The sequence below is a fragment of the Hypanus sabinus genome, chromosome 1 (genome assembly GCF_030144855.1).
Source record: "Hypanus sabinus isolate sHypSab1 chromosome 1, sHypSab1.hap1, whole genome shotgun sequence".
NCBI lineage: Eukaryota > Metazoa > Chordata > Chondrichthyes > Myliobatiformes > Dasyatidae > Hypanus > Hypanus sabinus.
In genome coordinates this window covers 61,757,658-61,770,799 of record NC_082706.1, presented here as the reverse complement: position 1 = coordinate 61,770,799, position 13,142 = coordinate 61,757,658, and positions in this window count along the sequence as shown.

Below are 13,142 nucleotides of genomic sequence, written 5' to 3'. Positions count from 1 at the left end.
GCCACATTGGGAGCACTGGATGCAATAGATTACCCCAACAGACTCACAAGCGAAATGTTGGCTCACCTGAAAGGACTGATTAGGGCCCTGAATCGTGGTGAGAGAGCAGGTGTAGGGACAGGTGTAGCACTTACGCTTGCAGGGATAAGTGCCAGGTGGGAGGTCTGTGGGGAGGGACGTGTGGACCAGGCAGTTGTGGAGGGAACGATCCCTGCGAAAAGCAGAGAGGGATAGAGAGGGAAAGATGTCCTTAGTGGTGGGGTCCTGTTGAAGGTGGCAGAAGCTGCGGAGGATAATATGCTGGATCCGGAGGCTGGTGGGGTGATAGGTGAGGTCAAGGGGTCACTGTCCCTGTTGTGTTGATGGGAGGATGGGGTGAGGGCCGAAGTATGGGAAATGGAGGAGATGCGGGTGAGGGCATCATTGATAACGGCAGAAGGGAAACAACCTTGATTATACCTCTTCCCACCCTGCCAAATGCAAAAATTCTATTCCCTATTCCCAATTCCTCCGTCTCCGCCGCGCCTGCTCCAAGGATGAGGCTTTCCGTTCCAGGACATCCCAAATGTCCTCTTTCTTTAAGAATCGTGGTTTCATATTCTTTTGAATGTGTCCTCGATGCTCTGGAGATTATGCACATGAAAGTCTGAGTTTACAACTTTCTGCAACATTTTCCGATCCAGTGTAGCGGCCTTTCCATACCAGGTAGCGATGCAACCAGTTAGACTGCTCTCCACAGCACATCTGCAGAAATTTGCAAGTGTCTTTAGTGACAGACCGATTCCCCTCAATCTCCGAATGAAGTATAGCCGATGTTGTGTCTTCATTGTAACTGCATCAATATGTTGGGTCCATTTAGTTTGTCAGTGATGTTGACAGGCAGGAAAAGGAAACTGCTCACACTTTTCAATTCTGATCCCACGGTGAGTGCTGGTGTGTGTTTCCTCATCTTCTCCATCCTGAAGTTCACAATCAATTCCTTTGTCTTAATGATGCTGAGTGCAAGTTTGTTGCTGTGACACCACTCAACTTACTCTTGTACTCCTCATCACCATCTGAAATTCCACTAACAATAGTTGTGTCGTCGGCAAATTTACAGATATGTCTGGACACACAGACGTGGTGCAGAGAGAGTAGAGCAGAGGGCTGAGCATGCATCGTTAAGCTGTGCCTGTTTTGATTGCCAGCAAGGAGGATATGTTATTACTGATCCACACAGACTGTGGTCTCCTGGTAGGATCCAAATGCAGGAGGTACAGAGGCCCAAGTTTTGGAGCTTGTTGATTACAATTGAGGGTATGATTGTGTTGAGTGTTGAGCTATAATCAGCAGCCTGACTTGTGTATTGCTATTGTCCAGGTGATCTAAGGCTGAGTGGAGAGCCAGTGAGATTGCATCTGCTGTAGACTTATTTTGGTGATCAGCAAATTGCAGTGGGTCCAGGTCCATGCACAGACAGGAGTTGATTCTAGACATGACCAACCATTCAAAGCACTTCCTCACAGTAGATTTGAGCACCACTGGGTGATAGTCATTGAGGCAGCTCACACTGCTCTTTTTAGGCACTGGTTTGATTGTCGCACTGATTTGAAACAGCTTTGTGTGTGTTTGTGTGTGCACGCTTCACATAGTGATCCCAGTTAGATTTAGGATTTTTTCCTGCAGCTGGGGTGCTTCAAAAGTGGGGTCATAGTGTTGGGATGACCATTCCGAGCAGAGCAAAATAATTTACCCACTGAATGCTGAACTCTTAGAAATGACAAACCACATATGTGTTTTGAGAGAGTATTTACAAATTTAAATGTAGAATTCAAAATTTACCAAGTTAAGTTATTATCAAAGTATACACATGTCACCATGTTCAATCCTGAGATTGCTTTTTTGGGACAAATTCAGTAAATCCAAGAGTCATCATTGAATCAATGGAAGATCAAACTCAAAATCGTGGACAAAAAGATGTAGCTTTCCTATGACAGCACACCATAGAAATGTGCGCAATGGTGGGGGGGGGGGGGGGGTTGGTTTTACCCATGATGTACTATGTCTTTCTACTACTTTCTGTAGGATTTTCTGTCCAAGGGCTTTTGGGTTTCCACACCAGGCCATGATGTAACCACTAAACATATTCTCCACACTCATCTGTAGAGGTATGTCAAGGTTGTCATGCTGAATCTTTGTAAACTTCTAAGGAAATTGAGATGTTGCTGTGCTTAGTAATTGCACTTGCATGCTGGGCTCAAAACAGGTCCTTGAAAATGATAACATTGATGAATTTAAGGTTGATGACCATCTCCGCCTTTGATCTCTGATGCGGACTGGCCCACGGACCTCCTGTTTCCTCCTCCTGAAGTCTTTCTTTCTTTTTCAATCTTTTTATTGATTTTCACATATACACAAAAAAATAACATAGTAATAAGTAAATTATAAATACAATAGACTTGAAATCACATTGATAATAAGATAATAATATCCTACTAAACATCAACAAAAGAAAATACCTTAATCAAGTCCACATGATTATATGAAAAAAAACCAAAAATAACCATTAAAAAAGAAAAAAAAATATTAAAAAATATGTGAGAAAAAAAATATATATTGAAAAAAAAAATAAAACACTAAACTAAACTAACATAGGCAATAATAACAGTTTACAAGTATAAGATAGTGTCAAAGAACTCCGGAACTCCATACCGGAACATGAATAAGCAGAAAGGTCTGGAGAAGGCCAAATTAATTCATATGAAAATGTCGAATAAACGGTCTCCAAGTTTCTTCAAATTTAATTGATGAGTCAAAAATAGTGCTTCTAATTTTTTCCAAACTCAGATAAGAAATAGTTTGAGAAAGCCATTGAAATGTAGTAGGAGGATTTACTTCTTTCCAATTTTGTAGTATAGACCTTCTGGCCATTAATGTTACAAAAGCAATCATTCGTCTGATTGAGGGGGAAAACTGATTACCATCTTCATTTGGTATGCCAAAAATTGCAGTAATAAAATGAGGTTGTAAATCTATATTCCAAATTGAGGAAATAGTAGTAAATATATCCTTCCAATAATTATGTAAAGTGGGACATGACCAAAACATATGGGTCAATGAGGCCACTTCTAAATGACATCTGTCACATAGAGGGTTAATATGAGAATAGAATCGAGCAAGTTTATCTTTAGACATATGAGCTCTATGTACAATTTTAAATTGTATTAAAGCATGTTTAGCACATATAGAAGAAGAATTAACCATTTGCAAAATTTTTTCCCATTTATCTGTTGATATGTTGTATTGAAGTTCTTTTTCCCATTCTTGTTTAATTCTAACTGATATTTCTGGTTGTATCTCCATAATCATATTATAAATAAAAGCTACTAATCCCTTCTGACAAGGATTTAAGGTAAAGATCAAATCTGTAGTGTCCATCAAAGTTGAATTAGGAAAAGATGGTAAAACTTTATGTAAAAAATTTCTAATTTGTAAATATCTGAAAAAATTAGATTTAGGTAATTCAAATTTATTAGAAAGTTGATCAAATGACATCAAAGTATCTTCAAAAAAGAGATCACGAAAACATTTTATACCTTTCCTTTTCCATATGTTAAAAAGCTTGATCTGTCCAGGAGGGTCTGAAAAAGAAATTAAATAAGATAGGGCTATCAAGAACAAAGTTTTTCAAAATAAAAAACTTACGAAATTGAAACCAAATTCGTAATGTATGTTTAATAACAGGATTAAATATTTGTTTATTAAATTTAACTAAATCCGCAGGAAGACAAGAACCAAGAACAGAGAATAGAGAATATCCCTTTACCTCATTACATTCCAAATTTACCCACTGTGGGCACAGTGGTGAATCCAAATCTAATTTCCAATACAATAAATTACGAATATTATTTGCCCAATAATAAAATCTAAAATTAGGTAAAGCTAAACGACCATCTTTTTTTGATTTTTGTAATTGCTTTTTACTTAACCTAGGGTTTTTATTTTGCCACACAAATGAAGAAATTTTTGAATCAATGTTATCAAAAAAAGATTTAGGAATAAAAACTGGTAGGGCTTGAAATAAATATAAAAATTTCGGTAAAATCATCATTTTGACAGCATTAATCCGACCAATTAATGATAAAAACAAGGGAGACCATCTTGTAGTAAGTTGATGAATTTGATGAAGCATAGGTAAAAAATTCAGTCTAAATAAATCTTTATATTTCTTGGTAATTTTTATACCTAGATAAGTGAAGTTATCAGTAACAACTTTAAATGGTATCCTATCAGTCAATAAAGTTTGTGCATTTAAAGGAAATAATTCACTCTTATCTAAATTTAGTTTATAACCAGAAAAAGTACCAAATTGAACCAACAAGGATAAAATAGCAGGAATAGACCTATCAGGGTCAGAAATATATAACAGCAAATCATCAGCATAAAGAGATAATTTATATAACTTCTCATTACGGGTAATACCAAAAATATTAGGAGATTCACGAATAGCAATAGCTAATGGTTCTAATGCAATATTAAATAATAAAGGACTTAAGGGACAACCTTGTCTCGTACCACGAGATAATTGAAAAAAAGAGGATCTGTGGTTATTCGTAAAAACAGAAGCAACAGGTTTATGATATATTAATTTAATCCATGATATAAAATTAGGACTAAAATTAAAATTTCTCAATGTATTAAATAAATATATCCATTCAACTCTATCAAAAGCTTTTTCAGCATCTAATGAAATAACACATTCTGGGATTGTGGGTGGTGAAGTATGAATTATATTAATCAATTTTCTAACATTAAAAAAGGAATACCGATTCCTCATAAAACCAGTTTGATCTTCTGAAATAATCTGAGACAGTACTTTTTCTAATCTAATAGCTAAAATTTTTGTAAGAATCTTAGAATCTACATTTAATAATGATATAGGGCGATAAGATGTACATAAAGTAGGATCTTTATCTTTTTTAAGAATTAGAGAAATATTAGCTTCATAAAAAGATTGAGGTAATCTCTTCTTAGCAAACGCATCATTAAAAATTTCACATAACCAAGGAGAAAGCAAAGAAGAAAAAGTTTTAAAAAATTCTACTATATAACCATCAGGACCAGGAGCTTTCCCTGAGTTCATTGATGAAATAGCCTCTCCTATTTCCACTATAGAAATAGGAGCATCTAACAGACTATGATCTTCATCAGTCAGTTTAGGAATATTCAAATTGTTAAAAAAATTATCTATCATGGACTGATCACCATCAAATTCTGAATGATATAAAGATTTATAAAAATCTTGAAAGGTATTATTAATTTCTTTATGATCAGTAGTTAAATTACCGTCTGATTTGCGAATTTTAATAATTTGTCGCTTAGTCGAGATAGCCTTTAATTGATTAGCTAACAGTTTACCAGTACGGTCACTATGAATATAAAATTGAGCCCTGGTCCTAATTAATTGATTTTCAATTGAAGAAGATAATAGTAAACTATGTTCCATTTGAAGCTCAACTCTCTTCTTATAAAGTTCTTTGGTAGGAGTCACGGAATAAATCTTATCAATTTCCTTAAGTTTATCCACCAATAAAGCAATATCTAAATATCTTTGTTTTCTTTTACCAACAGAATATGAGATAATTTGACCACGAATAAAAGCCTTAAAAGAGTCCCAAAGTATTCCTCTGTCGATTTCTTCAGTACAGTTTGTAGAAAAGAACAAGTCAATTTGCTGTTTTATATAAGTAACAAATTCTGGGTCTTGAAGCAAAGTAGCGTTAAGTCTCCAAGATCTGGTGTTATTGGAATAGTCCGAAATCTTAATAGATAACTTCAAAGGTGCATGATCCGAAATAGTAATAGAATCATATTTACAATCAATAACATCCGTTAATAACCGATGATCAATAAGAAAATAGTCAATTCTAGAGTAGCTATGATATACATGTGAAAAAAAAGAAAATTCTTTATCTTTAGGGTTCAAAAACCGCCATATTTCTGTAATTCCCGAGTCAACCAAAAATGAATTAATAAGTAGGGCTGATCTATTCGGAAGAGTGCGAATAGGTTTAGATCTATCCATCGAAGGATTCAAACAACAATTAAAATCTCCACCCATTATCAACATATATTCATTTAGATTAGGAAGAGAGGTAAATAAACGTCTAAAAAATTCAGGGCAATCAAAGTTTGGAGCATAAATATTAACTAGAACAACTTTCCGATGGAAAAGTAAACCAGTTATCAACAAAAATCTACCCTGTGGGTCAGAGATAATTTCATGATGTGTAAACGATATTGAGGGATCTATAAAAATAGACACACCCCTAATTTTGGCGGTACAATTCGAATGAAATTGTTGATCCTTCCAGAACCTAAAAAAACGTTGATTATCCTCCCTCCTGATATGGGTCTCCTGTGCAAAGATAATATTAGCATTCAGTCTATGGAATACTTTAAATATTTTTTTGCGTTTAATCGGATGATTTAAACCATTAGTATTCCAGGAGATAAAGTTAACAGATCTATCCATCATACCAATATTAATTGTGTGTATCATAAAAGGTTAAAAAGACACATAACCCACAATTCAGGAAGGAGGAAAATTGATTCAGGAGCAGCCGGAGAACATGACACCTCAACAATATTAGTAATTTAAAGTCGGCCCATAAACTAAAAGCAAAAAAATAAAAAGCAAAAGCGTGAAAAAAGATCCCTACCCCCTCCCCCCACCCTTCGAAAAAAAGCCAAGCGGCAGGCGCATAATCTAATACTAATATTACCCCCATTTCAAGATGGCAGCTCTATAAAAAAAAGATTAAAAGAAAACTATATATCACCCAAATTAAAATATAGAGTTGCAAAAAAAAAGAAAAATATATATATATCAATCAGAATAAAAAAAACTAATATAATACAACAATCATTAATAAAAAAAAGGTATAAACGTCAAAATTTAAAAGTGTAATATACCTTTAAAAAAAAATCCCATATTCAAATACAAGATGACGTTTCAAGAGCAAAGACTTATGGGAAGAAGAAACGCCATTTTGAAAAAGCCATATTACTAAATACAAAAGTGAGTTCAGCGATCTGTTAAAAGACAAAATAACATTTAAAAAAAGGGATATAATAAACAGTACAACATATATATATAAAAACCCAAAAATCCAAAACATTCGTCCCATATCTGAGTACAGGCAAACAGATAAATGCTTGTAAAAAACAGAATCTTACGGGAAAAATAAACATCTTAAAAAAAAGATAAATCATTAATGCAAAATATAAACGTATATAACCAAACCAGAAAGAAAAAAAAGAATATTATCAAAATTAAAAAGAACATCTATAAACAATGATGCTAGTAAAAAAAACCGGACCCATAGATCAAAAAATAAAAAGTTATAACCCAACTTCATAGGTTAAAACTTAAAATAGAAAGATATCCTCTCTCCGAAAAATCTTCCACATAACACATAGTTCAAGTTGCAGTAGAAGATCGAAATTCTTCAACAAATTTCTTCGCTTCTTCCAGAGTGTTGAAAAATCGTTGACTGTTGTCGGGCAGCACAATTCTAAGCTTCGCTGGATACATTAAAGCTTGTCTAAGTCCAATCGAATGAATCTCTGCCATCACTGGTTTAAAAGCGATTCTGGCTTTCATTACTTCATAAGAATAGTCCTCAACAATTCGAAATTGAAAGTTTTTGTAGGAAATCATACCTTTTTTACGAGCTAATCGAATTAAAAGCTCTTTCTCACGAGGATAATGAAGGCGAACAATCACCGCTCGAGGTTTATCAGCCATAGACGAAAACCTCGCAACTCTGTGAGCACGGTCAATAACAGGTTTAGTTTGCAAACCTTCATCACCGAAAATTTCCCATAGTAAATTAGAGAAAAATTCAGTTAAATCACCGGACTCAACTTTTTCGGAAAACCCGATAATACGCAAATTCTGTCTGCGAGATCGATTTTCGAAATCAGAAATTTTAAACTTATACTGATCTACAGTCTTAAGAGTCGATTGTACCTTCTTATCCAACACTTCAATTGTACGTACTTTTTCAACAATTAATTTTTCAAGAGTCGCCAACTTATCTTCATGCCGCTGAATAACCGATGCCTGCGACTGAAACTTAGTATCAAGCGATTTAACAGCTCCTTCAAGTTCAGACATTTTCGTGGTAAACGTGTTTTCCAAACTTGCCATTTTACTTTCCAAACTTGCCATTTTACTTTGCAGCTTGTTATCCAAACCTGCAAGTTTAGTGTCCAGAAGATTAGAAATTGTTTCAACAGATAAAGGCTCCTTAGACGATTTCTTACTTGTAGCCATTTTAAGTTCGGCAAAGTTAGATCAAATATAGTTTTAAAAGAAAAAAAAGTCAATCGAAAATATCAACTCATTTGATTAAATTCGAAAAGATTAGATTAAAGGGTGATTATAGTTAGAAAAGTGAAGAGCGCCTAAAAGGCAGATGTTTACGTCGCCATCTTGAAACTCCACCCCCCTCCTCCTGAAGTCAATAATCAGCTCCTTGCTCTTGCTGACATTAGCTGAGAGGGAGTTATGAGACCATAAGATATCGCAGCAGAATTCGGCCATTTGGCCAATCGTGTCTGCTCTGCCATTACATTTTAGCTGATCCAATTTTCCTCTCAACCACAATCTCCTGCCTTCTCCTGGTAGCCCTTGATACAATGACCAATCAAGAATCCATCAGGCTCTGCCTTAAACATATATGAAGATTTGGCATCCGCAGCTGCCAATGATTCACTTTTCATAGAATCCCTATATTCACTACTCTCTGGCTAAAGAAATTCCTCTTCATCTCCATTCTAAAGACACCCCTCTATTCTGAAGCTAGCGCCTTTGAATGTTACTGGCAGTTCGAACTGTAGCTCTGCAAATCTGAATAGCCCTAGACTTGAGATTAGCTTCTCCGTGGACTGTCACCTTATCGTGGTGGAAAAGCTTGTGTGGTCCTGAGATCCCGAGAGTGATGCCAGCTGGAGCTATGCTCCTGGTAGGGTTCCCCATGGCGGTAAGACCGAGGGTGAGGTCCCTGACAAAAACAATCCAACTAAGACCTCAACAGTGGAGCAGCCGGATGGTTACCTCGAACTCAACGGCTGTGAAGGTGGATGAAGGCTGCAACAAATCCACCAGCTCCAATCGTCATGGTTTCCATGTCATTGGAATCAGTTGGTTGATTTGTGAAGTATCGTGTGCTTCTAGGAGTGAAACATCAAGTACACGTTAATCAAATACACGCACAGACATCTTCACTCTGTGATAGATCAACGGAACGAAGACCATCATCCTCGACCTCAAGGGATAGCCATGACAACGGTTAGCTACACAGTGGGGTATGTGTGCTTAAATTGGGCAAGAATGCTGCACCAACACACCAGACAAATTTGAAAATATAATTCACCCAATGGATTATATTTGAGAGGCAGCAGATAGAATGAGAGAGGTGGGAGTGCAGATCCACAATTAAAACTCCTTAGGAAGCTGGTATCATTTGGGACTCTGAGAGGATGGTGGGATACTGTTTTACATTATGGATAAGCATTGAAACAATAATAATACCAACAATCTGATTATAATTCTTGTGCTCAGTCGTGTGCCTGAAAAGGTGGGGACATCAGGGTTCCAGGTACTCATAGGTAATGGACGGGATAAAAGGGAAAGGAAAGCCCTGACAGCTGAAGGTTTATTGCCTTAAATACTTCATTCACTTCTTACAGGTAGATAGTTCTAGACCAGATAGAACAAGGTGATCCTCAAGGACTAAAGCTGATGCTAGGATGTTGTTTTGTTCTTTTCATGCAGCACAAATTGATACTTTTATTGACTATAAGGTTAACTCTTCTGTGTTTGGTAGTGCTTGAGTGATCCATCTGCTCCCCTTCTCCCCCCCCCCCCCCGAACCCCACGCGCTTCAAAATATAACCTATGGACCGGTGGGAAAGGCGCCAGCAGTGGCATCTATGGTTTCCTCTTTACCCAGAACCCCTCAAGACCAAGAAGCTCATCTATCAAACACGGCTCCAGCACCTTCGCTTATTAGCAGAAAGTTCCCCGGAGCCCGCGTACGGATCATTGTGCTGAGAAAGAGGGAAAGGACTCGTTCTGTCCCTGGGTGCGGAGGTAAGGTGTGGCCGGAGTTCACTGTAATTGGACTTCAGTCGCGGTTCAGACGCCGGTACCGCTAATAACCTGGCCCGCTCCTACCTGACGCAGGTCTCGAAGAGCCTTTTGTCCTCTGAGCGCACGCGCGAAACTCTCCGCGATCTTTACGCATGCGCATGTGATCGCCTGGTCACGGACGGCGATTTTTGGAACTAACACGAGAAAGTCTGCAAATGTTGAAAATCCAAAGCAACTAACACAAAACGCTGGAGAAACTCAGCAGCTCAGGCAGCATCCATTGAAAATAGTAAACAGTCCGCTTTCGCTCTGAGTACATAAGGATATCAAATACTATGGCCTGAATAACAAGTCACTTGTGTCTTTCACATCACAGATATGCCACAATCCAATGAGAATGAGGACTGCCCTCACCATCATATTCATTGGCATTGCCACGGATGGGTTAATCGCCTGGGCAGAGTTATTTGAAAGTATCCAGGATTTACCATGTGCTATCACAGCTTTTTTGTAGTGCTGAAGGAGATGAGCAGAATTTGAAATAATGCCAATGTTTTCTCGTTATTTACATCAGTATGGACCAAACATTTGCCGGAAGAGGAAATTTTTACACAACCTGAACAGAGTACGCCACAGATAAAATGCCACCTGTGCAGCAACAAAGGCTCTCTGTGTGGGAGCATTTCAGTTACTGCGCAGCTTAGAATAATGGAACAGAGAATAATACAAATGCAGACTGAGACAAGTCACAGATGGATTGTCCCATTCTTACTCAGATAGGCGGAGAATTAAACCATAAGATATAGGAGCAGAAGTAGGCCATTCAGCCCATCGATTCTGCTCCACCATTCAATCATCGGCTGATCCCATTCTTCCAGCCATCCCCACTTCCCTGCCTTCTCCCCATACCCTTTGATGCCGCGGTTAATCAAGAATCTATCTCTGTCTTAAATACATGCAGTGACTTGCCGTCCATAGCCACCCGTGGCAACAAATTCCACAGATTTACTACCCTCTGACTAAAGTAATTTCTGTGCGTCTCTGTTCTAAATGGACATCCTTCAATCCTGACATTGAAACCTCTTGTCCTAGACTCCCTTGGTTTTGGGAATTACGTTGCCATATCTAATCTGTTGGGCCTTTTAACAATCAGAAAGTTTCTATTAGATCACCCCTCATTCTCCTGAAATCCAGGGAATACAGCCCAAGAGATGCCAGATATTTCTCAAATGGTACCCCTTTCATTCCTGGAATCATTCTTGTCAATATTCTCTGAACCTTCTCTGATGTCAGTATATCCTTTATGAAATGAAAAGCCCAAAACTGCACATAATACTCAAAGTGTGGTCTCACGAGTGCCTTATAGAGAATCAACATCACGTTCCTTCTCTTATATTCTATGCCTCTAGAAATGAATGCCAACATTGCATTCGCCTTCTTCACCACCAACTCGACCTGGAGGTTAACCTTTAGGGTATCTTGCACGAGGACTCCCAAGTCCCTTTGCATCTTTGCATTTTGAATTCTCTCCCCATCTAAATAATAGTCTGCTCGTTTATTTCTTCCACCAAAGTGCATGACAATACACTTTACAACATTGTATTTCATTTGCGCCTCTTTGCCCATTCCCCTAAACTATCCAAGTCTCTCTGCAGGCTCTCTGTTTCCTCAACACTACGAGCTACTCCAGTTATCTTTGTATCATCAGCAAATTTAGCCACAAATCCATTAATGCCTTGGACCAAATCATTGACATACAGTACGTCGTAAAGACCAATGGACCCAACGCTGACCCCTGTGGAACTCCACAGGTAACGGAGAGCCAGCCCGAATAAGATCCTTTTATTCCCACTCTCTGTTTTCTGTCGATTCAATGCTCGACCCAGGCTTGTAACCTCTCTATAATTCCATGAGATTTTATCTTGCTAAGCAGCCTTGTGTGCGGCACCTTGTCAAAGGCCTTCTGAAAACCTAAGTACACCACATCTACTGCATCTGCTTGTAATTTCCTTAAAGAATTGCAGTAGGTTAGTCAGACAGGATTTTCTTTTCAGGAAACCATGCTGGATTTGGCCTATGTTGTCATGTGCCTCCAGGTACCCCATAATCCCATCCCGACCAATCGATTCCAACAACTTTCCAACCACTGAAGTCAGGCGAGCAGGTCTATAGTTCCCTTTCAGCTGCCTCTCACCCTTCTTAAATGAAAAGCCTACAGCACAATATAGGCCCTTCGGCCCACACAGCTGTGCTGAACATGTCATTACCTCAGAAATTAGCTAGGGTTACCCATAGCCCTTTAAATAGCAGAGTAACATTTGCAGTTTTCCAGTCATCCCACACAATGCCAGAATCTATCGATTTCTGAAAGATCATTGTTAGTGGCTGCACAAGCTCTCCAGCTATTTACTTTAGAACCCGAGAGTGCATTCCATCAGGTCCAGGAGATTACCCAGCCTCAGACCATTAACCTTCCTGACCATCTTCTCAGTCGTAATTTCCACTGCACATACTTCACTTCCTTGATACTCTTAAATGCCCGGTATACTGCAGATGTTTTCCACTGTGAAAATTGATGCAAAATACGCATTCAGTTCCTCTGCCAACTCTGCATCTCTCATTACAATATCTCCTGCGTCATTTTCTATTGGTCCTATATCTACCCTCAACACTCTATTACACTTTACATACTTAAAAATACTTTTAGTATCTTTTTTGATATTATTCGCCAGTTTCCTTTCATATTTCATCTTTTCCTTCCTAATGACCTTAGTTTCCTTCTGCAAGGTTTTGAAAGCTCCCCAATCCTCTATCTTCCCAATAGCTCTGGCTTCCTTGTACGCCCTCTCTTTTGCTTTTACATTGGCTCTGCCTTCACTTGACAGCCTCGGCAGTGTCCTTCCATTCAAAAATCTCTTACTATTCGGCATCTATCTGTCTTGCACAGAATTAGATGGAAAGTCCAGTTGCCGGCACCGTGAGAAGTTAGAAGGTGAGTTCT